At 37.8% G+C, this 25390-nt stretch overlaps 1 protein-coding gene and 2 long non-coding RNA genes across 3 annotated transcripts in view; 1 reads left to right on the top strand and 2 right to left on the bottom strand.

The window, feature by feature from the left end:
• LOC114253726 overlaps positions 1 to 9462 on the bottom strand; it is a 91717-nt gene extending 82255 nt beyond the window's left edge. The window contains exon 1 of the long non-coding RNA XR_004963054.1: positions 1590 to 9462. This is a non-coding gene — a long non-coding RNA (uncharacterized LOC114253726). The remainder of the gene's footprint in view (positions 1 to 1589) is intronic.
• LOC105837623 (lachesin) overlaps positions 1 to 25390 on the top strand; it is a 137852-nt gene that overhangs the window by 25766 nt on the left and 86696 nt on the right. The gene's annotated exons all lie outside the window — the stretch shown is intronic.
• LOC114253963 overlaps positions 15137 to 25390 on the bottom strand; it is a 136681-nt gene continuing 126427 nt past the window's right edge. The window contains exon 5 of the long non-coding RNA XR_003625386.2: positions 15137 to 16035. This is a non-coding gene — a long non-coding RNA (uncharacterized LOC114253963). The remainder of the gene's footprint in view (positions 16036 to 25390) is intronic.

Below are 25390 nucleotides of genomic sequence, written 5' to 3' on the forward strand. Positions count from 1 at the left end.
CGGCGAATTAAAGTTGGTTCGGAACTATGCGGGCGCTGGATCCCAACTACCGCGAAAGTCCCGGTTTTTCACGTCTCTTCCCCCTCCATTGCAGCCCGAATTCCTGCAGAGTCCTTCCTCGTCTGATCGGTCCCAACGGCGGCGGCGCGCCCAGGCGACGTTAGTTAAGATTAAGTTAAAGTTGGATGAACTTCGGCCCGAGCCGGGAAACTATGCATGAGCGGTTATATTATCGCCAGATTTTGCGCGCCGCGCAGCAATATAATGTGAATTTAGGAGGGATCTTATCACGTCGTTCTACGACCACACATACATGTTTAATATTAATGTAAGACGCTCTGCTGCCGCCGCGGGGCGCTTGGACGTGATTCCTCTTCGTTCGCGACGAAACACCGTTTCACGCCAGAAAAACACATCTGTTTTATCATTATAAAATATTTAAGAGGTCGTATTACGCGAAATATTCCGCTACTTATGCATTTATTTTGCGAATTACAGATACTAGCTTAAAAAAGAACATAAATAATCTATGATCTCTAACACAAATGAATAAATAATTTATAGATCATAAAACTGTTAAAACTGAACTTGTATAAGGATTTGAGTAAAAATTAAATTTCGACTCTTGTGTGTTTATAAATGTATAGTACAGCTACGGTAACTACAATTTCTTAAAAAAAGAAGAATAAAAGTTACAGTTTTAGAGCTTTGGTCTTATATTTTTCGCAGTACAAAACTTTTTACCGCAGTTTTGTTTAAAATTTAAAACTGATTCGACGATTGTGTTGGAGCAAACCCTTGATTTTCTAAATTTAAAATTGGTTCAAAATAACAAAAGATGAAAACGGACATAATTTAGATAATTTTAATTTTAAAAAATTAAAAGATATAAGTAAGAAGAGGCAAAACGAATCAAATATTGCATGAAACTGAATTTTTGACAAACGTTTCCGTGAAAATTCGCTCATTAAGACGACATTAGACACTCAGACGTTAATTAAAAAATGATTTTCCGTACTATTAAAATAAAAGACAAAAATGAGTTTTGAAAAATTAAATATATCTAGAGGATAGTTACCTGAAATAAACCTGTCTTTTACGATAAAAGTATAATCTCCGTACAACACATGTTGTACAATTATTTACAAATTAATCTGTTCGCAATACACAGCTCTAATTTACAAGAAATACAGAATGCGAAAGGTTATTAAGTAATATTGTTCAACGCCAATTTGAGAAACGTTATATTAACTTTTATTGTCACTAATTTTTAAAATAAAAACTCGCGAATTACAATAGATGCACGTGACTGATCGAATAAATACCGCTAATCGATTTTGCATGAAAAAAAAAAAGATCGAAGAAACAATTTTGTCACATGGAAAAAGATGGAATTTAAATTAAAAAAAAAAAGCTTTTTCGAAATTTTTCCGAGTATCAATAAAACCCCATAAAAATCCGCGCAATTTCAATAATAAAATTTCGAAAATTTCAGGTTTTTTCCCAATAGTATACTGTTATTTATACTTGATCGAATTATACCATCATCAAAACTTAACGATAAATGATAAGCGGAACAAGTAACTCACCGTCAGCCGACGTGTCACTGTTGCCTTGTTCCTGTCCGCATCCGGGTGTTCCTTTCCTTTTTTTCACTACAGCATGTACTCTTGGATATATCCGCACTATCACAAGCGCGACACATACATCGTCGTTCGAGAACAACTGGACGATCAGGTTAGGTTAGGTGAGGTTATCGCGACGCAACGCGAATTTTACGAGACGATCGCGCGGACCAAAAAATACGCGGAGCAACTGTCCGTCGGTCGATTCGATTCACTCCCCCGATACTGATTTGTTAGCGATATTCACTTGAAAGATAAAAGGACGCGATATCATGGAATTTCGACTCGGGTACTCCGATCTCGCGCACTTCCTTGTCTCGCCGGGACGGAACTGAGCTATTTACATACCGAAAATTCGCAAGTGCATTATAACGAGAAACGCCACCTCGACGCGAGTGTTTCTCTTTTCCGAGAAAATAGTGATAAAACTGTGATAAAACACAGGCTCGGACGTCGCCTTTTGAGACCTCAGTATCGGCGAAACGAAGAATGCGAAATCACCCGTCGGGACGGCACTGCGAACTGAATTGCGTCGTGTGTCGAGCGCGACGCACTTCACGACACTGAATATCCTTCCGCGTATTTCACACACGCAAAGTTCCTCCAATTTTTCCTACCTTGCGCGGATCAGCGAACTCACCAAGGTCATCGTCGTCGTCCGCGACATTCGCTTCCGACGGAAAGATGCGCGACGATCGCAAGACAAATAATATGATTTCGTCCGACATCCTGTACCGACGTTTTCAGTCCCGACTGAAACGCTTGTCGGAAATTCGAAAAAACATAACGGAGGCGGAAACGCGGCTTGCGAGGGTCACTCCGGCACACCATTCGAGAAAACAGACCGGCCGTGACGTCAACGCGAGCGGGGCACGTGCGAGCACCACTTTTGAGATCGGCAATTAATATTTATATCGACGGAACGAAGGAGGCATCCTTGGCCGAGCGACGGGCGCAGCGAACTGAAGCTCGCCGTGTGTCGAACGCGACGCACTTCACTCGGTATAAGTCGCGTCTCCCGACGGTACTCGAGGGCACTTGCCGAAAATTCGGAAATATGCGGAAACACGGCTTGCGAGGGCTATCGCGCTGTACTTTTCGGTGAGAAGAGAGACCGATGCATCACCTTTGAGATCTCGACGAAACGAGGAACCCGAAAATCTTCCAGGCAAGGCACGAGTGTCTCGGACTGAAAAACGACACAAATCCCAAGGTACCAAATGCACTTCACACGCGACGTTTCTCGTAGTCATTTCTCAAAAACGCACGGAATAATATACCGAAACGACTATCGGTTGCTCGATTCTTTCGTCGAACGGAAAGACGCGCGATCGCGGAGCGTAAACATAACCTTCACGCCCGTGTCATCGCGAATATCGCGATGGGGACTGAAGTCGTTCGTCGAAGCGTTGGGAGCTTGGAAGTAGTGGGTGGGGGTAAAAGTTATGGGAGAGTCAAGTAGCTGATTGATCACTTTGAAAATCGGCATTTCGCGGAAGGAAAAAAAGACGCCGGCCGGCACGCATCGCGAGAGATTATCTCTGTGGCACAAACGGGGGAAAAAGCCTCGGACAAGCGTCGACACTTGAGATCAAAGCGACTTCCAAGAACCGTAATCGTAAATCCATCACTGTCGCTCCGTCGACACGATTGAAAAACTTACCGAAGATTGAAAACAATGGGTTACCTCGAACGCGACTTCCGGGAAAAAAATTAGCCGCAACATCATCGAAACACGAGAGGCGAGGCTTTTGACATCTTGGTTTGAAAAAATTTCGCAATGTATAAAAATGAAATACACATCACCATTTTCTAATACTTTGAAATTGATCCGTCTATACTGGAACAAATGATTTATTTATGTAAATATGAATATATAGGCTTAATATAAAAAAATAAAAACACAGGTCTAATTTGAATAATGTTAGAATAATTTTATTAGACATTAGAATACCAATTAGAAAAGATTTTCCATATTATTTAAAATAAAGGACAAAATTGAATTAAAAAAAAAATAGACATAAAGGACAGCTACTTGAAATAAAGGATTATCTTTTATAGGAAAGAACGTCTGGTCACTGTGAGTATAGTCTTACTTTTAAAGAGAACGTTATCATATTATATTTTAGAAAATATTTAATAATCAAAACAATCTCTCTCTCTCCCCCCTAGGTTTACATTTTTATTCTGTCCGTAAAGTCGAAGTGTCGATTTTCTTCTCGACAAATAAATCCCTAGAAGCAAATGCACCGTACGCGTGCACGTGTAAATCTGCACGTGTGTTTCCGACACGATAAAGATTCGATCAGAGGCGAGGAAGAGCCTTCAAAAGCCCGTTCTGTCTCGCGCAGTAATTTTTTTAAATCGAACCTCCCGGCGACGGCGGCGTCTCGGCTGGCATTCTGGGGCGAAATTCGCAAAAAGTGGCGGCGACATCGTGAGGAAGGTAAAAAAAGCCGCATCACTCGACAGTCTCGCTACGTGGATACACGTACATCTCCCAACGGGATATATACGCCATCATTCTGTCCTCCTTCGCCCTCCTCGCGATCCGTTCCCATCCACACCCTTGCGCGAGAGCACCCCTTGTGCTTTCAACTCCCCTCCCTCCCGCCTCCTCCATCCGCTTCCGATCTGATGCACGCACACACGCGCGCGCGCGTTATAAAATGCTCGTTATAGTTCGCCACGTAGGCGTGCGGGGTGAGGAATTTAATTTAGAACTTGATTTATATTTTAGCGGGCCATAAAATGGGGAAATAATTTGTCCCCTGAACGCGTATGAGATGGGCTTCCCTCTCTTGCACTCTACCATGCGGGGTTTCGTACGTATCAACCGTCTTCCCTCCCGTCCCCCTCGTCCTCCTTGCGTTCTACCCGTACGTTAAACCCACCACGGGTCGCCTTCTGCCGAAAGGACGCGAGTCGACGGGCACATACATTACGCCGGAAGTGCCGAGCCTTCCTTCCCGGCAATGCACGTAGCGGAAGGGAGGGGGAGGGGGATTCTGTTCTTACAGGGACCAACGTTAATCTTGAAAATCTTTTGTGCGCGGATCTTCATGTTGGTCTTCGAGAGGATCGATGTGAGAAAGGCGCGATTTTAAAAGGTACAAGCTGAGAGCGTTTCTTATGCAAATGCGCAACTGAGAAGGCGAATCCGAAGACGCAGACAGATGTGTGTGTCACGTCTCAAGGTACATTATTAAAAATTCAAAAATTTCACAGATTATTCTATTATTTTAAATATTCGTGCAAATTTGGATTCACTTATTCCTTGACTTATTCATTAAAGTTATTTACCTAAAATTACAGCAAAAATCCATTTTCGCTGTATAAGCCAAAATTTTCAGTGTTTCCTTTTTTGCAGCTGATTTTATCAAAATTCGAATATTTACGAAAATTTTTTGTCGTTAATAAAAAAAAAAAGTATAAATTTAAGCTTACGGCTTTTAAAGAGTGACCGCAAAAATCGCCCATTTCGTGGACATCGAGTTTTGATACGATTTTGGTGATAAATGGTTGTATATCTCCTAAAAATTTCGAATTGAGCATACCTTTTATTGCTGAGATATGAAGGGTTAAAGTTGATATTATTCACGAACTTGAAAACGATACGTTTAATCAAAAAAAATCACATAATACTACTTTTGTTAACAGTTTTTCGTGGCTCAATAACAATTATGTAATAGGTAATATATCTCAGTGAAAAAGCTACCACTACTAAAACTATTAGAAAAATCATAGTAAATATCGCAGTATTTCAGAAATCGGTGGTATCTATATTTGAAATATTATTATAAGGTTATCGGATTTATAAAATATAAGGCAAGATAAAACCGTGTTGACATAAAATAACGTTAATAAAATACTCCCGTATATACATCGTTCACAGACCGCAGAGATAGGTATCCGACATCAGTGAAAAAACATTTTTCTGAAAATCGTAAGTTGATCTCTAAATGACATTCACAATTCTGACTTAAATGTTGATTTGAAGCCACGATAAATTAGTCTTCTAACAGATAATCAAATCTTATCTGAAACATTTTTTTATATGAGAAATAACCTCGAAGTTTTGTGTTGAACGGATAAAATGGTATACCCTTCATGTAGCGACCAATTTAATTTTTCATTTTTCATAATCAGTAATAAAAGATATGCTCAATCTGAAATTTTCAGAGGATTGATGTTCCATGATGTACAATTATTTACCACCAAAATCGATTCAAACTTCGATGTCCACGAAACGGGCGATTTTAAGCCTATTTTTGAGGTCACTTTTGACAACTTTTAGCTGCATATAATAGTATAGAGCCTTAAAACAATGATCTCTTTTTTAATAAATTTTATATTGTAATAATTAGAAAGTAATTTCATTCATATATTAATATATAAAAATATATTAACACAGTAAATCCAATTCGCGCCAGTGTAATAATTTTTGTAAAAAAAAAAGCAATCTCTAAACGTGCTGTAAAAAAATTTATTTTTAAAACGTTTTTAATTTTTTACGACGCAATCTCTCTCACGGTCGTTAGTTTGTTGCGAATAGGAAGTATCAAAATAGCAATCTTTAGTATCAGGTACGCAGTTGACGAAAGGGAAGTAGTCATTATCATGACGTTGTAATCAAAGGCGGACTTTATAACGTCGAAGTAAGGAAGAAAGGTCGGGGGATATTTACGACTTGGAAAGAGATAGTGCGGTGAGGCGCGAGTATAAATGTATATAGTATGTATGGGTTGGAGCAATCTCCCCTCATCCTCGATCTTACTGTGACTGAGGGATTCATTAAGGTTGGATGGAGGTGTTAATATAGTGAACACTGCCGTTGGGAGTCCCGCGCGCCACTTTGCCTTTCGCAAGACGGGGATACGAGTCACTGGGAACGATAAAGACGAGGAGAAACAGGGAAGACGCAGGGTGGTAGGAGAGGGAGGAGGGAGAGAAAGAGAGAGAGAGAGAGAGAGACAGCGCACGGTGGATGGCGAGGGTGAAAATTTTGCGAGGAAGACGAGAGAGCGCGAAAGCGTAAACGTGGAACTGTCGACAGAGCGGGACAATCGCGGGGTTCAAGCGTACCCGTGAAGCTAAATTACGCGAGTTCCGCCGCCAGGGCGAAACTATTAGCTAGGATTTAGATTCGCGCGCGACTCAACGGTGTCTTCTTGGCCGCGTATTTTGACGCTGTCGCCTATCGTCCCGGCAATTCCCGGGGATGAAGAGACGACGAGGCGTTATAGACTCCGAAGTGAATTCCGACTCTCCGTGTCAGAGTTAAATAGGTGTAATCTATATCTCGAATATTTGCACCACCATTTTACGTTCAAACCAAGGCAAGGTATATTGAAACCGTAAAAGAAATATGAGTTTGATACAAGTAAAAATGGAAGGATTAATTAGCGCCCTTGTTTAAACGTCGTCAAACTTTACATCATCGCTTTAAAATTATTTCGTAAGGCAGTGTAAAAATTTAATTGCATTAACCTTTTCCAATGGAAAAAGTTAAAAAGTTATAACTGCCGCTCTGTTACATCCATAGTTAATTTATTTGGCGTGCAATTTAGAATTTGCGCTCTTGAATCATAAGCCTGAATAAAGTGCTTTTCGCTGAAGTAATTGACGGTGTATTGCACGAACGAAACGCGCACGCAAAATGCGAAATGGGGGCAATCATTTTGAAAGCTTCAAACCGGCGATTGTGTAGGTACGTGTAACTGGGTCGACAAGTTTAGAAAACATTTATACACCCCCTTTGGATCTATAAAATTTCCGCGTCATCGTGTAACTATCCTATCACCCAATTTATCGCCGCCTCGCGTGGAAATTAATAATCAACCATTGAATGCGCTCAACGAAGGAGCGCTACAATTTGCTCCTATCTCCCGTAATCCCCCGTAAGTAGCGTAATCTCCTTTGAAGTGCTATGAATATGCAGGCGCGATCCCACGTGGTTTCCTATAGCATGCCATATAAATTAATTGTCATATCCACTTAATTGAACTGCGTACAAAAATTTGATTCGTGGCTGCTTTCACTAAGCGTTAGCTGGTGACTCGCTGTCTGACTCGGTTCTCTATTTTTAATTCCAAGGGAATTAAGCGAGGATTATTATTATTATTATAAAAAGTAATAACTTAATCTACATTAATGAAATTTATATCGGGCTATCTTCTCTCTATTGGCATTACCTTTTCTATAATTTATATGACTTTTCATTCAATTCGGTTTGATATCTCGGCTGTAAGGAATTATTATATTCGATATAAAATTCTTTCTTTAGAAAAACTCGACGCTTGATGCAACCTCGAAAGACGTAGAATTCCGGCGGTTCGTTTGCCGGGATGAGGCTACGTTTACGTCGTTTCAAGCCGCATGCGGATTCTTTTTGGACCGCATTAGTTACCAGCGCGATTCCACTCATGAGGCATTGAACGAGCTAGTCCGTTAATGGCGCGCGATCAAAGAATATTGAACGTCGATTCGTTGAAAGTGCTCTAGAAATTTCACGTTAGTTAGACGTAAACGAGCCGTTTCCTTCATTTCTCTGATCCAATCTTGCGCTATTATTCGATCCGCGAGCGGCAGTTGCTTCTGAAGGAAGAAGAAGGATATTCAGTTGTTCAAGCCTGCACAGTTTTTGAACGGATTCGTTAACGTCAGGTGTACGCAAAAACGGGTGAACGAATTTTCACTAAATTTTTTCAATTAATTCTACAATACTGTCAGATAAAAGATTGTATGACAGTTTTTTCAATAAAAGAAACTTTGAATAAATATGAAAAAATTAGACAAATTTTTATCGTCTTCCGCTTAGCAAGCTTAATTTAATTTTTGGCTAAAAAGTCAAATAAATTTGTAATTTAGCTATCCGTAAATTGCAATCAAATTTCGCAGAATCCTATTTACGCAAAAAATAATGAGATGAAGGAATCGGCACGTAATATATTTTTGCTACCCTCGACTGTGCATCTCGTCAAAGAGCAACCCAAGATCAACATCGTTCTCGAAGTCACGTGAGCGCTCCCGTAATCAGCGGAAGATCTCGTCTCACGTCCGACGTCAATGTTTGTGAACATCAGACAAAGTCTTAACTGCGAGCAATTTCATCGAAATAGTTGGCCGATCCTAATTCTGTCAGACCAATTTAGCAGTGGATCCTCAGCTCACACGAAGCAAGACATGATGATAATTCGATTACCGATGTCTCTCATCTTAGCCCCGCTAAAAACTCGACACGTGAGCTCGAATCGCATTGATAACGTTTTACTAAAACGATGCGCTGATTTATATTTATTTAGGTAAAATGCTTCTTTGTGCACGCACAAAAGTAAAGCAAGTTCGGAGATCTGAATCTGAGGTGATGGGATTCTTCGTGTTACAATTTTAAAGTGACGCTCGCGGACTTTCTTGGCTTTATCCAGGACCACGAGGTCACGGGGCGCAACGGCAAAATCCTGAAGAAAAACAACCCTCTCTCCAGCCTGAAACCGCACTCAAAAATCTCCCAAATCCTTAAGTCCTCCTAAGGAAACATCCGTAGCTTAGCGGGGATCTACCGTCAACCTCGTTTACGCGACAAATTCTACGTCGGGAAAATGAGAAAAGAGAGAGAAAGAGAGAGAGAGAGAGAGAGAGAGGTAGGGAGAGAGAGAGAGAGACGCTCAATCAAAATACTCTAACAAAATGAAAATCTTCCTTCACAAATCGCGGGGAAAATATTTGAAAAGCATTTACTTACTATTACTTATGACATCATTACATTGATACATTAATAGCTATACCAGGAAAATATGAATTCTATATTAGTTTCAAAATATCGATATTTCTATTACTATATCTACGCTACTGTGATGATATATAATACTTAAAAAATTTCAAAAATTTAGTTTGTGCTTATCCATTTTTTATGACAAAAAATCGACAGTTATAAAAATAATATTGAATATACGATTTTACCTTTTAAAATATATAGAATTACTATTACGTTTATTGAATATATATATATATATATATATATATATATATATATATTGTTTTTTACAATCGAAAAAAAGGAAGAGAAATAATGATAAATTAAACTGCTGTAATGTCAGAAAATTTTCATTTTACAAATTACTGTCGTTGGTTATCAAAAGTGCTCTGGCATTAATTGAATTAACCGTTTACAAGTGTCGTAGAAACTGTCAGGTTTACTAGGTTGTAAATGAATGGTACGCGACGTGCGATGGACGAGCGATGGATCAAGGAAGGAAGGAAAGTCGCCGAAAACGGATTACGTGTGACAAACACAGGGATAAGTCTTTAGACACGGAGCTAGGTATAAGGGCGTCGTGTGTCACCGACATGCAACAAGTTGCCTCCAGCGAAGTCACCCCCGTGTCTCACCGCCCCGCGAATGGTGAGCCACCCCGCATTAAATCATTTTTAAACGTCCTCACGATCGCCGTCCGACTTTTATTCGGGCCGATACAAACCGAAGTCTGACGCACGATAAATTTCCTCCTCGTCGGATCTCTTTCCCGAGAAATAGAAATCCAACTATCCATTCTGGACTATCCATTCCGCGTATATTGTTTCCTTCTTGGAATAATGTCGAACTTATTAAGTTTAATGACTCGGAAATGTTTAAGAGAAACATGATGTGCTTTGGATACGTTTCTTTGCAATATTGAAAAAAAGACGATATATTATGTCATGGATATACATATAAGTATTACATGCCATAAAGCATTCGATGAAGAGGAAACATTTCCTTGACAATTTGATAAGTTATTCTTGAGGACGTAAAAAAATAAACAAAAGCGATAATTCGCATGTTCACCTTTCAAATTCAACATTCGATGATTTATTTTAATTGATGTATGTTAGGAATTTATCTGAAATTTTGTAATTCTATGAAAAATAACAGAATATTAAAAATAAGAAAAATAATAACGGAGGAAATTATAAAGATATCAGAATTTTCTGTCTCTCTTGTGCTAAGAGGAAACTTGCGCTACCAAATTCGGATGCACTTAGAGGAAGGAGCTCTTTGGAAGTTTATCGCGTATCAGTAACGCAGTCAGAAGTATGCAGAGAATTCCAGCGGGTCAGGTCGGCCCGGTCGTTAGGGCTGGCCTTCCCGGTTCACCCTGAGCATGTATCAAACTGTACGGGTTCGCATTTAATAACGGTCGGAGCTCGCTGTCAGGTCGGAACCGCTGTTTAGAGCAACGGTTCGATCGATTGATTGATTGATCGATTGCTTGGAGCGGTAACCAACCCTGTTACACACAAATGCAGGAACATCTCTCACCTGTATTCTATGCGTCGTTTAACTCTGCGTTATGCGTAAATTACTATACTTTCTTAGAACGAATGCAGCGAGTTCTCATGCAGCATGTTCGAAATTAAAATTTCTATTTGCATTTAATAAAGAAATGGATACTTTTATATTTTTAAAGAGAGACATTCAAACGTTTTTTACGAAACATTTTTATTTTTTATATTTCTATCTATGGTGAGAGATTTTTAAGATATTCTTTTCGAAATTAATTATGTTTTGTTGTTATTTGATAAATTCAGATATTTGTAAAACATTAAACTTGTTCTTTGTCGCTGCATTGGGCTGTAAAATTTACTTGCTTTTGTCAAATTATATTTATAAATATTTATAAATATCTATCAATTTAACTTTTTAAATATCTTGCAATTTAATTTTATGTACAACTAGTTTGTGTTCATTAGTTCAGCTACAATGAATAGATCTTTTTATATTTTTATCTTTTTATATGCATTAGAAAATTTAATTACAAGTATAAAATTTTATTCATTAAAACAGAGAAAGAGAGAGGAGGGAAATATAAAGAAAAAACATGCATCATAGATAGCAATAAAATCTTTTATAAATAATTCAGTTTCTAATTAAAAAAATAATTAAAAAATAATTTCTAATTAAAAAAAATATTGTCAAAATAAAATATTTCTTTATAAGCCAAACAATTTCTGTTTGTGTTAACAAATGTCAGAAGAGCACGAAATATTTTAAGAGTTTCCTTGCATCTGTAAAAATAAAGTCGCGCTCAGAAACTTTGTAAAATTGTAAATCCGCGGAATTGTACCGATAGCAAACTCCGTCGAAAGCTAAAAAAGGACGTTCTATAAAAAAGATTGGCTGGCTTTTTTCCTCTTTTTTTTTTTAAACAAAGTAAATTTCATGGGATCTTCCGCTCGCTTCCTCCTCGCTGTTCTTTGCACGATGTTACGCGAATAATTTGGAAATTGTATCGCGCGGCGGAATCACGTCGTGCGCTTAATGCGGTGCATAATGGAAGCGGAAGGGGATGGAAAGGGAGACGATACTCGATGTAATCCGCGATGCACACACATGCACACAACGGCCGCGCTGCAACTGGGCTACGGGGTTACGCCGGCGACGCGTGCGGGCGTCCTTACGAGCGATAAATCAGCGACGTGCTCGTGAAATTGAGCACGCGTGCAATCCCCCGTGTAAACACGTTAGCAGTTCATAACGTCGCAAGATTCACGGAAGCGATCAAACCTCGGCGCTTTTCCTCCTCCGCATACGGAGGGCGCGGAGCGGCGGATTACGTCTTCCTGATATTAACCCTGCATTGTAGGAGTCTGCACGAAATACGCCCTCCTACGCTGTCCTTCTACAAGAGATGCGGTTGATTAATAAAATATGAGGTGCATCACGACAGAGAGCTCTCTCTCTCTCTCTCTCTCTCTCTCTCTCTCTCTCTCTCTCTCTCTCTCTCTCTCTCTCTCTCTCACTCTCTCGTTGCCGTGGGTTTTACAGTCTTCCTTTGTTGTGAGTATAATAACCGTTTATCAGGCGAAGGATACAAGCCCGAAAGATTTTGTCTTACTTCTACAGTACAAATTATTATTACAAAATTTAGCAGCTCTTTTCAAATGTCATGTCTCAGACGTTGATACCGCTCATTATTTATTTGCTAAATATTAAGAGTGCTACATAAAATTTTTTAAGAGGTAAAAAGATGTACTTTTTAGACATAGATTAAAAAATTGCTTTGTTAAACTTTTAATCAATAACGTGAATATAGTAAGTGAATTTAATAATAATAATAATCGTATATTTAAATTTAACAGTACTTTAATATAAAAAGTACAACAAGCGAGATGAAAAGAGAGAAGAAGAGAAAGCTGCAGTATCGCGTAAAAAAAAAGGTAGAATGACGTTTTATTGCGTACATTCGCGTCTGCGTCCATGCATGAACATCGCCACAATCTTTTTTTAGGAAGTTCACAGCATAGGCGCTACCAAAACTTTTTTTTTTTTAGGAATCTATTAAAAGTTACGAGAGGGCTTTTATATTTTAATTTGTATATTTTCGTATTACAAAAATAGAATTCTATAAAATTTAATATAATAGAAATTTAATAAAACAAAGGTCAAGCAAAACCTTTGATATTTTAATATTTATTGTTTAATTATAGAAGTTTGAACCACAATCATTTACCTCCGTATGAAGCTTGCTATTTTTTAAACAACTCTTTTCAAGCTTAGCCTTAATTTTTTTCTTTCTTTTCTAAAAATTTAAAAAGAAGCAAGCGGAAGAACGCTTTTGCGACGCCCATGTAGTCATATACATCGCACTCGCGATTGCCTCGTAGATTTCCGGTACGCACGTACGCATAAACGGGTCATTGCGCTACCATGGACTCAACCGACGGGGTTGGGCAGAAAGAGAGAGTGGACAGGGACGCGAGATTGGGTTGTGGGAGACGGGGTTGCTGCGGCGAGTGGCGGAGGCACATGGAGGGTTAATGCATCAACATCAAAGTGGCTTGCCGGTACAATTATTGCACTCAACGCACTGGCCGCTACCGCTCGGCGTGCGGTGGTGCACACTCCCACGTGGATCGTAGAGATAAAACGCATACACGGCCGCGCTATAGCGACGTCACGAGAATACAGACCGTATGTATTCGGCCGGGCGAGAAACGGAAAGAGAGAGAGAGAGAGAGAGAGAGAGAGAGAGAGAGAGAGAGAGAGAGAGAGAGAGAGAGAGAGAGAGAGGGGGGGGGGAAAGCGCCGTATATTACATTCTTCTGCATTTAACTGGACGGACATTAATTTGAAAAAGTAGGCGACTATACCGCGCGCGCCACACCGGCGCCGCGGTTTAGAATCTCATATCCGCGGATGTGCGCAGACTTTACGCGAACGTTCAGCCGCAACTTATGCACTTTTGACGCGCGCGATTTTTCTCTTTCGCTTGCCCGTTTTTTTTTTTTTATCCGTTTCTCCACCAACGTTCGCCGCGACCGCGGTGATACGTTGCGTCGCGTTGCGTTACGCTTTTGCGTCGTCTCGCTGCACACGAATGCGTCCCGCCGAGGGATTTAAGATTTCCGCGCGCGTTGTTTCTCCGCGAGAATCCGCGTTCGCAAGACTTAAGCCCGAGCCTGGGGTATTAACGACAAAATCGCAACAGCCAGGCTCTAGCTGGCTGGAAATGCAAAGGGGCAAACTTATGCGATTACACGAATGTAAATATATATATCTCGAAGGTATTTTACCATATTATACTATTATCTGAAACAATTAATTTCGCTTTAAGACTGAGCCTGCATTCAAGTGCGCTATTGCAAAAATTTAACGCTTCTGCGTCAGCGTTTTTGATTTTGCGCATTGGAGTGTGGCTTGGTTGGAGAAATTACATTCAATAGTTTACTCACAAATTCACATATAAGCTAACAAATTATATATTTATGTATATTAAAATGTTCTGCGATGATTTTTATGGCAGATTCTAAAAACTAATCTGAAAATTAAAAATTCTAATACAAAAAGGTTGAAGACGATAATAATCTTCATGTTATAAGTGATCTAAGTTAAAAGCTAAAAATCTAAGGTATAAAATTCATGCGCGTGTTGAGACTAACGATTACACTTGCTCGTGTATCGATCTGTCTGTTCATTTTCAGCTTAGACATTATTGATTTTCAAAGGTCAAATAGTTTTATCTACTTAATTCATTTATATAAATAAAAAATATTCGATATTTATTAATAATTAACTATTAATAATTATCTATTGTTGGAAATATAAATGACACATTGCAGAATTTAACATGCAAATGCAAAAGAAAGAGAGAGAGAGAGAGAGAGAGAGAGAGAGAGTAATCAAATGATTAATAAAGAATATAAAACAATAGCTATACAAGATTAAGATCAGTTAATAATAATAAGAAAATTCTTGTCCGTTTCTTATTTATATTCATAACATATATTTAAAAAATTTCTGAAAATTTTTTTGTGAGCATAAGTTTATATAATATTTAATTATGGAAAAGAAAAATGGATTATATATAAACATATCGAATTCTATTAAAGAAATATTTGAAAAAAGAAAGAAATGGAAAACAAAGTAAAATATGTTTAATATAATAATGTCGATAATATTATCAGTTTTTTCTATTACATATCTTATATTAGTTTATTATGTCAAAAGAAAATATAAAATAACGGTAAAAATATGAGTATAAAAAACTTAAGATAAAAATGAAAATAACATTTATAAATAAAAGTATATTTAAAAATATACTTCTATTTTTCTATTATTACTCAACCTTTAGCTTCATCTCCATGTCATTCTGAAATAGAAAAATTGTGACAAGAAATAAAAATAAAATCACTGTCTCCTAGAAATGTCAATACTTTATTATCATTTCGTTCTATTATTATTTTAGTGTCTTTTATGTGCAATAGGCTCAAAAAATTCAAAAATTTAATCAATTATTCCACACAGAAGAAATTGTTTAAACAATTAATATGTTATTATTTTAAATTTTTGAATTGCTCAATTTTTAATTTATGAAAATCTGAATATAGAACATTAACAAAAAGTAAGAACCATCACTAGAATTAAAACTATTTTTTCTTTTTTGAATATTATTCTATTGCTGTTTGTCGTTTTTTATCGCGCTTACTGTAAAATATTTTCTATAACTCTTTTGATTCTCGCATCCTATAATTTTCAAACGACTGATATATCACGTAATTCGTATTTTATATATCATAACATGAAAATATCAAACATCACAGTGTCAATAAGGACTAAATCAAACTTCTATCTTTCTGCATATGAATGTATGCATATTCATACATTTTGGCATGCGCATATTAAATCAATGTATATATGATTAAACACATTTCCAGGATTAAATATAATTAACCTGTATTAATTATCTATTTTTAAGTAATACATTTGTGAGACGTTATTCGTATAATATCCTGTAATGTCTTATATCATAAACACATTTTATCTATATCTTATATACATTTTTTTTCACAAATCTATCTTTTCAAATTAAAATGAGAGATTTTGTACTTACCGATACGATGCATAACGGAATTAATTAACTACGTTGATCTGTAAAACAAATGTATAAAATCAAATTTATAGCAGCCATAATTTTTAAGGAAAATAATTGTGCACATAATTTTTTTAAATGTATCTTAAATAAATAAATCTAATTAAATAACTACATATATAAAAAATATTTTATATAAGTACTAGCTATGCCCTGCCACGCGTTGCTGTGGCTCTCTATTCTTATGCTACGTTTATTTTTTCAAATTTTCTTTGCTTTCGTTGTTTAACTTTCAAGAGCCTTGCTTTACTGTTGCTTTTCTATTTTACTTTTGAATAAGCATTTATCTATCTTTAATAAATCTAATATTCATGTATTCACGTACTTCTAACTTTTTTTTCTAAAAGCTGCCATGGATTTAGAAATCCATTCAAAAGACTGTTTTAAATAATCCTTTTTTTAAATAATCCTTTTTTTCAATAAAATAACAGCCATCTTTATTTTTCTTATTACCTTAATTTAAACACAATAGAAACATTCTTCGCCTCTCTCGGTCTCACCCCGTCTTTCCCGGTCTCTACCCGTTTCTCCCGGTCTCTCCCCGTCTCTCCCGGTCTCTTCCGGTCTCTCCCCGTCTCCCCCGTCACTCCCGGTCTCTCCCCGTCTCTCCTGGTCTCTCTTCGTTTCTTTCCGTCTCTACTCGTCTCTCCCGGTCTCTACTCGTCTCTGCCCGTCTCTCCTGGTCTCTCCCCGTCTCTCCCGATCTCTCCTCGTCTCTCCCGGTCTCTCCCCGTCTCTCCTGGTCTCTCCCCGTTTCTCCCCGTCTCTCTCGGTCTCTCCCCGTCTCTCACGGTCTCTTCCCGTTTTTCCTGGTCTCTCCCCGTCTCTCTCCGTTTCAATGTGTCAAAATTTCAATAATATTAATGAAAAACTATTTTTCACACTTACATTATAGCCATCATTTTTGAAACACCGGTATATCCAAAATCAAACCCCCTAAGAACACTCCCGTTTTCGAATGCAACATTGTGTCAAAATTTCAAATCCTGCCATTGATTCTAAATTGGCATATACATGCTAAAAGAAACATTCTCAAATTAAAGGCCTGCATTTATGAAATGTGATATCGCGAAACGACCAGTAATAAATCTAATATTCATTTATTCACGTACTTCTAACTAAATTCAATACAACGTTGTGTCAAAATTACAAAAAAATATCATTAAAAAAATATTGTTTAAAATTAAATTATGGCCATCATTTTTGTAACACACGTATTTCCAAAATCAGATTCCATAAGAACACTCCCGGTTACGAGTGCAACGTTGTGTCAAAATTTCAAAGCAATCGTGAAAAACTTACGGAGATCATAGATGAGGAACAAACATTTACATTTTTATTTATATAGATAAACTTTTATAAAATTCAATACATCTCTCTCTTTTTCTTTCTAATAATAATAAATATAAGATTCAATTAAAAATGAATATTAAAGTCTTCCCATGATAATCAAGAAGTTCTTTTAGATTGCTATATTGTCCAACGAAAATTGTAAAATAATGTACAAAATACGTTGCGTGATATCGCGAAACGCTTAATTGCGCAAATAACAAATAATAGTCAAATGATAAATTAGTTAAGTTTTCTTCTCACTCATATTTCTGTTATTGTTTCTTCATAGCACTCGTATATTCGCGAAAACACGATTAATTACCATCGTACGATAATTGCGCGACACTTTTTGTAGCATTAAAGTACGATTGATTAAGTCAAATTGGCGATTAATTAAGATACGACGATTTAAAGATACATAATTAAAGTTTGATTGAACGCTATACATTTTAAACACATAAATCTTTTCTGAAAAAAGATACGCATCATTAATAATCTTTTTTTCTTGTTTTAAATGAATAAATCGCGTGATGAATAAATATACTATTCATTTCGATAGATGACTGCCGTGCTTACTAGGCATAAATGTCGCGAGTTAGTCCGGGCTGATAAAGCACATAGAAAAACTTAAATAGTAAAAAAATCAACATGTTTGATTTGCTATTGCTTATGGTATTGCTTTACATTTTGACTGTGATTAATCAATTACTGACTGCTTATGGTTTTTTTTTATTGGCACTAGCTTAATTGTTAATGGAAAACGATCGAATCTCGAATGAAGAATAATATGACTTCACACGAGCTTGCGTGACTGCTTGTCGGTTCGAGTTTCGGCGTGTAAATGATATCGCGTCGACTTTGCGGATGTTTACAGTGATCATAAGTCCTTTATTGTAAATGGCAATCTCTTATTTTAAGAAGTTGTTTTTTAAATATATTTGTTTTTTCAAGGTTCAAGTTTCTCATTTATTTTATCAACATTAAAAAAAGGTTTTTAAATTAGCGTTTTAATTCTTGATGTTATTAATGAATGTTTAGGGAAACAATCAACGAATTTGTTTCATGTAAAGGTGGCATTAGTTAATCCAGGTATATTGCGTAAGAAAATTTCATGTAATGCGTAAACTCTTGGCAGTCTAGTTGGAAAACAAACTAGTTGGAAAACATGCAGGACAAAGCCCTGAAAATTTCAGATGTGTCCTTTATTTTCTCTAAGAAAATATGGTCGTCGTACGGATACTGCGCACAGGACTTCGCAATAACAAATACCAAGACCGCATGTCAGCCAGTTCGCTACTTTGTTTAAAACAAAAATATATAATTATGTAGACTAATCTATTACTCTTTAAAAATTGTATCGTTTTGCATAGAATAAAACATTATAATTTTAAATAAAGAAAGTATAATTAAGTTGCAAAAATGACATTTTTTTATTAGACTTATTAAAATTGTATACAATTTAATTCTTTTTAAACGCGTAAGAACATTTAGAAAAATAATTTTCATTAAAATAAAGATAAATTTTAACCTTCAAATTTATATTTAATTTCAGATTTAATAATTGTAAAAAAAATTAATTATTTTTATTTTTAACAAAAAGATAAATTAATTTATGTAATATCTACATATGCATGTACATAAATATGATTGATATCACTTCAACTGTGAAAATCAGTAACAAATGATTGATATCCATATATTATAAATGCAATGCCGTTTTAAGCATTGAATTTCTAGGCGACCAATTTTTATACAACTCATAACACAAAAATTATTTTCACCTAAAAAGTTCTATTTCAATTAACGTTATTAAAAAACAATTATTACACTTTTGCGGGACGATAATATCAAAAATCATATCTCAAATTCGATAAAATTTAATCTATTACAAATTGGCTAAATTTCATCCAAATTATTTTCTAAATTTTTATATTTATTTATTCAGATTTATATATCATCCATTTACGATTAAACAAAAATACTGTTTACGATTAAACAAAGATACCGCGGAATATGATCCAATTAAACCGTGAGGTATAAACTGTGAGGATATAAATCCGCGGGCGATCGCCATAATGAACGATGAACGTGGGAAATCGCGAAAAGCTGCCGGTTATTCGTAGATTTTAACTCGTTTTCATCAGCTACGTTACGACCGCGTTTCAGCGCGGTGTATTCAGCTGTGTTCGCTTTTCTCACCTTTCCTCTTTCATTTTTTACGCGATATTCCCTTCTGTCAATCGTCGGAACTCCGGAAACGGGACGTCCGGAGGACGCTCGTCATTCTCAAAAAGTAATTGCGCCGGGAAATGCTAAAGCGTGTAAATTGCATGTTTTACCACCCCTTACGTCCTTCCTCCTTCCGACTGCGCTTCACGCGGGACGTACGTTTGCCGCCTCGCGCGGACGCGTGTAACGTTTGCACGCGTATCCCGCGCCGCGCCGGACACGCGTGCTAAAATTGCCGGGCGTGACGCGGCTGCGGGATGAGCATGGACGAGCGCACAGTAGTATAGACCACGCGGTGTGGGATACGCGGTATGGCCGCGCGAGGAGATGAAAGCGGATAACGTACATTCAGAGGGATCACCGCGACCGGCGCCGATGAATAATACCGGATGTATTCCTCGATGTAGCGCCGCCGTTTTCGATATAACGGTGACTGTGCCCCCTGTTGTGTGGAGGGGGAGAGAAAAAGAGAGCCTAACGCGAAATGCATTTAACTTTGGAGCACGCGAATAAATCTTTCTGTATCATAGAGCCCCCTGTAATTGTCCAGGAAGATAATAATATAACTTTGAAGAAGACCCTTTCACTGCATTTTAATATCAATTTAATAAATTTCAACAAGTTTCCAACGACACGAACAGATTTAACTTTTCTTTGAATTTCCTTTTTGTTTTTTTAATTTTTCCAACTGCAATCTTAATTAGTTTATACACACGTACAGTGTTAATGTTTCTTTCAAAAATGTACGATGTTTTATTAAAAATACGAAACGTAATGAAACCTATAAAACTTATCCGTGCCTGTGATAATTTCGAATATTCGACGCATTGTTACTTAGTCCCTCCGATTTGCAGCTGGTAATTCCGCATTGCAAGTCCCCGCCCGCCCTTCCCCGCCACGAAAGGAGGTTGCTGCCCCGAGAGAGACGCTGGCCGCGTTCACGATCGGAAAGGCCGGGCCGCCCGCGTTATACGCGAGTAGGTTTCTCCGGCGGTCGCAGAAACGAGCTCCGTCCCCGCTCGCCTCGCTCGTTTAACTCAGGCAAGCGGTGCTCGGTGTCCTCGCTAATAGGATTAGTCGGATTCGCGAAGTTCCCTCCCGGAAACGGAATGACCGCGGTGGATGTAAACGCCGGCGAAATTTGCGGCGGATTTCTGGGGCTGCCGCGCGCCGGGCTCATCGCTCCGAGAAACCGGATATTTCGATTCGCCTCGGCTCGATGTGAAAGCGACACTGGACGACGCCAGATGCTGCCGTTAAACGGATACCGCGATTTCGCTCGTAACGTTCGCGCGGACACGGGATATCTCTAAGCCCGTCGACGGGCGAGTTTGAAATCAGTTTTTGTCGAATTGAAAAAGTTTACGGTATATACCAGGGTGCATCGTAAATAGGAACGAGTGTCAAACTCGTCGAGCAAAAATTCGGCGACCCACACGCGGAGCATCATAATCTAAAAATGCAACTTTGCACCGGGAGTGTAATTTTTTCCAGAATTCCGTTGGAATTGAAACGCAGCCGACCTTCCCGCGAAAAGTGAAGGTGGAATGTGTAATTCCGACTTCGACCTTCGCGGGTTTCGGCGGCAGAATGCGCAGGAGGAGTCGGCGCCAAAACTATCCGACGCAGGTTAGCAACATTCGTCGGTACCCACTGTCTCTGTAATGCGACCACTTACGAGTGTGCAGCCGGCAGCTATGCAGTTTAATACTTGCGAGTGTTTCTTGCAGCGGCGGCATACCGCGCATACTGCGTCCTTTCCCCCTCCCCCCCTTCCCCCTCTCCACTTTCCTCTCTTTCTCTCCGTCGGGAGGGAGGGGTGGTTATTCCATTTCGCTAGAATAAACCGGCGAAGGGTGGAATTTTCTTGCGGCAACCGCGAATCGACTTACACGCTGTTGGAGTAAGAATACGGTTTAGCTGTGCATAAAGGAGAGAAGAACAACGTTTAATTCGCTTTCTTGCCGGCGCGCGTTCTGATTCACCGCGATGCGTGGAATTATTGTGACTTTTGCAAGTCGGAGACTTCTCTCCGAAGAGGGAACGAATTTTACAAGAATTTTCAGTGGGTGCACTTAAAAAATTTCCGTATCTCGGAAATGTTACATAAATAAATGTATCTCTTATATTTTTGAGGGAGGAATATTATGCAGAAAATGTAAAGATTATTAAAATATCCGCGACCTTAATTTTCGTATTAACTTGAGCTTGTCGCTTCTGTCGGCATAAATTCTCAAAAAGAATGGAGAAATGAGAGAGAAAGAGAAGGACAACGGAGGAGCGGCGATTCCGGCAAAGAGTGGTTTCTTCACGTGCGACACGGTCTAATTATCGATGTGACCCTGACTAGCGTCGTCGATTCGATCGAACGGAGATCGCCCAATGCGAACTGATAAAGACGACGTTGAGATCTTGAGGCGCAAGTACCCGCGGAAGAGAAGTGCAAACTCCTGCAGACAGCCCCACAAACTCCGTGGGAACACTACGTGCATGTGTGTAACGACGTAATCGTTCACCAACGTATCCCGCGAAGTATAGTATTATTCAAAAAAGATACTACCCTATTCCGTAGCACATTCGCGAGTCGCATACTGCGAATAATTAAAGTCCTGGTATAATTAATGTATGTATATACAATATAATCTTTCACATTGTCATGAATTTCATCGGCAGGTGTGAATTTATCGTAAACTCTTACGCACTACGAGTAAGTCTTTAATAAACTTAGTAATAAAACTTTAGCACTTGCTCCGTAAATTTTATTTTGAAATATTTCTTGAATATTTCAAACTGAAAAAATTTTAAATTTAAAATCACATAACGATGCATTGTGAGACAACAATGAGTTTTCCTTTTCTTCGAAATGAGACGAGAGATGACGCGAAAATGACAAAATACACTTGGACCGAGTATTATTGCTACGTTTATCTTGTAAACTTGCGTTAGCATTGTCATTGAGTCCGCTTCTACAGTGGCCGGCACTACTTCGGCCACTATCACTGAACAGCGCTGTACGTACGGATGGTTTCAACTCGCTCGAGTGGCCGTTATATGGAGTTCTAAGCATTCTGATTCTGCTGACCGTTGCAATCCACCGCCTTCGTCCCTGTTCCGCGCGCTGGTACGAGACCCACCCCTCGAAAGCTACGTGGCTCGCCTTTAAACCACCCCATTCTCGCGCTCGTTCGTTCCGTGACTCTTCCTCGCGCTTACTCTCATTTAGCGACTTTCCCAACCTTTCCTGTGCGGTTCGATCTCCCGCTTGCTTTCTTCATCGACCACGCGCGGATCTCGTTAGCGGTGCCTTCGATTTCACTACGTATCCACTGCATCGGCTATCCCGTCCGTGAGAGGGAACGTGTGCGGAATGATCCTCTGTGAGGGGCAGAACCGTTGGTGATTCCAAATTGAAAAATCAGAACATTAGCGCACGAGTGAAAATTCTGTGGCACTAAAGTAATGATAGTAGTATAATGCAATATTATATATCAAATTTTTATTTGATATGTATAGAAATTAAGTATATGGAAAGAACAGTTTTCCTGAAGTGTTAAAAAAATTTAGCTGAATACAGATCTGAAAATGAATGATTTTGTTGGATCATCAAAATTATTACTGATTATTGAAATTACGCTTGAAGAATGTTCAAGCATAATGAGCAACGCTGCAGTGAACAAAAAGTTTTTCTAGCAAGACATTCGGCGTTCTACATAATTATTAATTTATGGTCCAACAAGTTTGTTTTTAGATTTGTACTTAACTTTCTAGTCATTTCAGCTAAACCGTTCTTTTGTTCGTGTGTAAAATTCTTCAAATAATAAAACAGGAAATTTTTGGTCCAAAAATCTTTTATAACCAATGTATTATTAAGTGAACATATTTTTTTATCTTGCTATAATATCTGCAGACTGTATGTAGACTGTAAATAAAACTACCATATATATTAAATTTACTGTTGAAATATCCGTATTTGCGTTCAGCTACATTTCTTTTCTATTACGTTTTATATATTACGCATCTTCTTATTTGTTTCTTTAACAATAAAACTTGACTCTTAGTTATTTGTTGCCCCGGGAAAACGCGAATCCAATAAAGAAATAAATATCCGGTAGTCTATCGCCATTTAATTTTCCAGAACTACTTTTTCAATAACGCAAATATCTCAAAGACGCGAATACAATTCGAAGATTATGTTATCGAGTGAGAAATTTTATATACACGCATACACACACAGAAAAAGAGAGAGAGAGAAAGAGAGAGAGAGAGAGAGAAAGAGAGAGAAGAAGAGAAAGAAAGGGAGAAAAAAAAAGAAAGAGAAAGAGAGGATATTAATATTTGTAGAAAATAATATCGTTCACAAACTGCGAACAAACGATGCTTGGTAAACATGCTCGGAATTTTAAGCAAAAATCTTCTTGCTACCGCGGTTAAGGGAGAATGTAAATCCGGCGTAGCCGAGCTCGCGGATTATAATTTTCATTCCACGGCACGCGAACAGGAATTTGTACGGGGCGATAGTCAAACTTACGTAAGAATTGCATCGACCAATTACCCTTCCCATTCCAACCTGTTCTACCACCTACTTTCCCGCGGCGGCCGTCTTCGGGATAAATTTTTATGGCATTGAAAGTTTTCTCCGCGATTCTCGATTAAAACGCTCCGCTAAACAATTTCGCCATTACTGAGATACGCCAATCATTGAGTTGGTGGGAGAGGAACTGTAGAGAACTTTTTTAAAATGTCTGGTACGCGACTAAATGAAAATCTAGCACAATAGCTAGCTCCCAGATTTTAGATGCTTTTACACGTAATTGAATATCTCGTTATAAATGCATACCTAAATGAAACGCATTTAAATGATTTCTTATCTTCAAACTGAAACTACGAATGTATAAAGAAGATAATAAGATACATTTGAACAGAAGATATATATTTGAACCTTAAATATCTTTCTCTACTATAAGTAGTTCTAGTATTTCAGACTTTTTAAAATTTATCTTCACGCGACATGAATTATATGCGCGAAATAAGAAAATCATGAAATAGAAGTATATATACGATTTTCAAGTTTATATTAATTTTCTGAAGATAAATAAGTTGTTTACTTTTTTTTATTATTAAAATTTTATTATCGCAGGTTTGGTTATTCTTTTCCTTATTTTATTCTATGTATAAGTTCTCACATTCACATACACACATTTGTTGAGAAAACGTAGAAACATAAAGTCTAATTTATAGTAACTTCTATTGAACTTGAAATAGGAAGTTTCAGAAAAGCAAAGTGTATTTCTCGTAAATTTCTTAGTATATAAAGCCAAGTTATTTTCTTCTTCAAATAAAAAATATCTATTATACGTGTCTCTACTGTATACATGAAGAAAGATTGAAGTAGAAAATAAATATTTATATTTATTAAATTTTTCTCTCTTCTCTATAATTCATCTCTATAGTTTTTTATGTAGCCATACGTTACAAAACTTTCTGTGTAAGTCTGTGCTAAAACGGAATCTTTTCTATTCACATTGTTGTCGCTGCCAAAATTTAGATAAAATTTTACAAAAGCGTTGATCGTTTTAGCTTCAAGCAGTTACATCGACGGAAGTGGCCGAAGAGAGTTGGCTCGTTGTGCCAAGGAAAAAGAAAAAAAGCTACACCAAGAAAGAACGAGCAAAGGACGAAGAATGGGTACCAGAAGTCGGTGAAAACTCGTAGAACCGTCCCGATGGGATATGTCGGGTCGTATATAGGGTGTCTCGAGTTCTTATATAATGTTCAAGTCCTTTTTCTGGTAAA

Source organism: Monomorium pharaonis, chromosome 4 (assembly GCF_013373865.1).
Source record: "Monomorium pharaonis isolate MP-MQ-018 chromosome 4, ASM1337386v2, whole genome shotgun sequence".
Lineage (NCBI taxonomy): Eukaryota > Metazoa > Arthropoda > Insecta > Hymenoptera > Formicidae > Monomorium > Monomorium pharaonis.